General features: G+C 35.2%; 1 long non-coding RNA gene across 1 annotated transcript; it reads left to right on the forward strand.

The window, feature by feature from the left end:
• The first annotated feature begins 2,016 nt into the window (after positions 1-2,016).
• LOC124460411 lies at positions 2,017-2,499 on the forward strand. The gene is made up of 2 exons (XR_006954325.1): positions 2,017-2,231; positions 2,298-2,499. It is a non-coding gene; the product is annotated as an uncharacterized LOC124460411 (long non-coding RNA).
• The last annotated feature ends 1,840 nt before the right edge of the window (positions 2,500-4,339 follow it).

Genomic DNA, 4,339 nt, shown 5'->3' on the forward strand with positions numbered 1-4,339 from the left:
GACCACAAACACATACGCCCAAAGCGAACTAATATATAATTAGTTCAATTTCCGATTTTGCTGCTGTCGTTGACAGGCGAGACCAAAAAAATTTCGTGGCAAAATTTGTATAGGATGGATGAGGTGAAACAGGAACAGAGAGAGAGAGAGAGAGAGAGAGAGAGAGAGAGAGTAAGAGAGAAGGAGAGAAAGATGTTTCTTGTTGAGCTAAATTCGCTGCCAAAATTATTTGCCATAAAATATTTGCTCGAAAAGTTCTGTTTGTTCGGGAGGGCAAACGAAAAAACAAACAAACATAATGCGTCTATTTGCCACTTAATGAATTTTACCAGCCGAAAGAAATAGAAGAAAAAAGAAGAAAAGGCAAATGGCAAACCTGTGTTTCTATTTCATTCATTTCTTTTGCCAACTTTTTGGACCTTTAATACCTATTACATCCTCGGAGTTGGTTAGAAGCCTTATATAGCCAATCGCAAGTTAGTTTAACATTTTTCCATGAGACTATCAACTTCTTTTAAAATCTATAATATGAATTATGTCGTGTAGTATACAAATTATATTAGTTTTAATAAAAACTTTCATGGCAGTAAAAATATTAGAAAATTTAAAGTTCAGTACTTTATTTTCATGAATGTTTCATTTAAGTTAAATGAGCTAACAGGTTTTACCTTGGAAGAATTATTCCCGAATGGATAAAAAATCTTGGCAAGAATTGTAGTTAATTTTTGCCTTTATTAAGTTATTCAAAAATGGTTCCTATAAATGAAATATATTGCATTTCAAGGGTATATTCAAGTCGTTGAAGAATTTCTCAACATTCATTTACAATTTTTCACAATTTTTTGTTTGTCTCTCCATTTCTTTATTCTTCTCTCTATCTCTTTCTGTCTGTGTATCTTCTGCCAAGTTAAATGTAATTGTAATTTTTAATTTTAAGTGCTTGCCAAAAAAGAAGGAACATTTTGTAGTGCGCCAGCATAGCGCAAATTTTAATTGCGCAACACATAACTCATATGGAAGCAGTGAAAGACAGTGGCAAAAAGAGGAAATGGGGGGCAACTGGGAAGAAATTCCACCGTTTTAATGAGTTGTGCAGCAGTGGCAAACATAACAGAAACCTATCTTAAAAGGTAAAAGCATAACGGCAGTAAAAGGTCAGTCAGGCCAAGGCTCAAACTTCATGGGGCAATTGTCCAACTCCTCCTTGCTGCTCCTCTCCCTCTTTATCGCTATCTCTTTCTCTTTATCTGGTTTTGTGTTTCGTTTTGGTTTGATTGTATGTGTGTCTTTTTGCCCGTTCCCATTCCTTTATATAGCCTGCCCCTAGGACAAAGCATAAATTCTCGCCTCCAACTGCTGTTGCACCCACATGGGCAAATGTCAAACAGTTGGACGACATTTTCCCCTCTCTCTACGTCTCTCTCTATTGTCCATGGCAATTGCAATTGTTTTTACCATGGTGGCCGAATCGAATGATATGCTCCCTGAAGCTCAGTTATCTTAGTCACCTCCTCCAGCCCCCGCACATTCCATTCATATCCACCCTACGATTTTCTCCTCGTTGTCTCCTGTTTGGTTGCGTTTAATTTTCTCTTTTGTATTTGGCAGTTGTCTCTGTGTGTGTGTGTGTGTATGTGTTCGCGTGTGTGTGTGAACTGCTGTGAAAATTGTGCGATTTTAATCAGCGTGAAATCGTTGATTGTTCGCCTCAACTGAACTTGTGTGTTGTGTGGGTTTACTTCATATGCTCAGTGGCTCTGTCCCTGGCTCACTTGCAGTCGATTATTGGCCTGAAGATGGAGATATGGTTAAATATGAAGTCGTTTCCCATATGAGGGCAGCTTTATTAGTTTAATCATTAATAATCGATATTCCATTTACCTTTATCAGTTCAAATTTCATAGCTTAGTCATAATTTTTCTTATTGACTAATAAGTCAATAAGACTTATAAAGTAATAGACTTAAAGTAATAACTTTAAACAAGTTATTTGAATTTTGTGTCAATTTTGTGTAAAGTAAGCACAACCAGATTGCTTAGTGTGCTCTGGGATTTATATCAAAGGTTTCATCAGTTTCGATTAGATTTATTCTGAGAAAAACAAGACTTTACAATTTTAATTTATCTGAGTAAAAGTGAATATTCGTAATACGTATAGAAAAATAATGGCTGAAGGAATTTATCTCACAGTTCTTCGTTTGCGACAAATTTCAATATTTTTGCTATTATTTTGTTTGTATTTATTTTGGTTAACCGTAAAAGGAAAACTTAATAATCAAATCTTACAATATTTTTCAGTTTTCTATAAATGTTATGTGGTTTTTACCAAAGAATTAAAGAGGGTCGTAATTTCATCAAAAGCATTGATCTAAATACTAAGAATTTACTCATTCGACATGGAAGAGGCGGCAAAAAACCGGAGTCAGCATGAAAATGTTATAATCGAAATGTCATTATGCTACTTTAAAAAATATATTGTAATAAAATGTAGCAAAATATACCATTAACGCTGATTTTTGGTAGTGTGTTTAGAAGGCTTAAATAAATTCAAACGAAAATCACAAAAGTCAACAGATACTTAGATTTTGGCCCTATGGACCAATGGGAAAACTTAAAAATGTAATTCCAGTATATAAACTCTGTAAAAATTAAATGTTTGAGGCTTATTTGGAAAAACTTTTGATAAAAATTGCAATAATTTTGATTGCGTCCAAAATAAGGCTAAAAATATACAACCAATACAATATTTTAATAATATTCCTTGCCAATTGACTCATTAAATAAGCGTATCAAAGGAGAAAAACCTAACTAACGAGGGATGAAAACGGTTGGGAAATTTAAACTAGGTTTATTATCTGTTGGTTTATAAATTCTGAATTCGTCCGTCTATTTGATGTCGACATTCAGGTTGCCATTCGGTTAATCTAATTGTAGAAAAAGAAGAATTGAAGAAAAAACTAAATATATAGTTCTAAAATAAATCACTGGCAGCTACTTAAGACTTTTCAATATACAAATATCAATAATCAAATATTATTCATCTTTAGTGCATTATTAAAGTTATAGTTCATTATTAACCCCAATTTTGTTTTGGATCGTTATGTCATCTGTCAAGCAACTTGAGGTTATTGTCCCTTCTATTCATACTCGGTAGAATAAAGAAAATCATATGAAAATTGTTTTGGCACTTGAGATTTATACAAGTACATTCATATACTTAGTATATATACATATAAATGTGTATGTGTATATACACAATATACTTGTAATAAACAAACATACACTTGAGTTAAGATGAATCTCTTCCAGCTTGGCCTTGGCGTCCTCATCGTCATAGTCATCTAGATGATGCTAGCTTGTTGGGCAAACAAATCATTTATAAAAGCGAGAGTTCATGATAGACCATAATAAAAATAAGCCATTGAGACAATGAACAAGTGCCTATATACACAGTATATATATGTGTGTGTGTGTAGACATTCATAGTATATGCTATAGACATATATATGAGTAGACAGGACATTTAGCACACATTAATAAAACCACAAAGGAACGTGGTGGGTCGAGGCAAAAGAAAAGCATCTTCCTTCGACACAAGCAACGGCAGACACTGACACAGCAATCAGTCATCATAATGATGCCCAGACAGCACGGGGGTCGTATGCGGAGGATTTGGGGGCGGGGACGGGGATAAAAATATGGCATGTGTAGATTTTCGGCATCAGGAACAAAAGGTGTGGAGATGGTTGAAATGAAGGGAGGAGTAAATTAATTGAATTCATTATGGCTGATAGATGCATGTGCTTGAAATGGGCATTTAATCAAAAGGCCTTGCCAGACGCACGGGATATTAAGTGTTTAGATATGTGGCTAGAATCCAGAAATGCTCTAGGTCTGACTTTCTACATATTTTCCCCCTCTCACTCTCTTCTGCTCACTCTCTCGCTCTTTCTCTTAAAGTGAACCCCAAACGCAGTGCCAAACAATTTCGCGGAATTTCAGCAAGCTAACCGCCAGTTTGCATTCACAATTAACCACTTGGCAAGCCATAAATTTAACACACTGACACAAACACATACACACGCACACACCAGCAAACACACAGCACACATACCGGATACACAGGACATGGGACACAGGAAACCAAATCATTAGCCATGACTTGGCCTGGCAATGCGTTTTATTGAATTTCCAAACGGCCAAACACACAAAAACCAAAAACTATGTGTGCATACTCTATGCATGTGTATGTGTATGTTTGTGTGTGCGAGTGTGAGTATGTTTTGGTGTGCAGTATAAAATAATATGCCAGTTGCATCAGTAAACCGAATAAACCAAAA

Source organism: Drosophila willistoni, assembly GCF_018902025.1.
Source record: "Drosophila willistoni isolate 14030-0811.24 chromosome 2R unlocalized genomic scaffold, UCI_dwil_1.1 Seg200, whole genome shotgun sequence".
NCBI classification, from domain to species: Eukaryota; Metazoa; Arthropoda; class Insecta; order Diptera; family Drosophilidae; genus Drosophila; species Drosophila willistoni.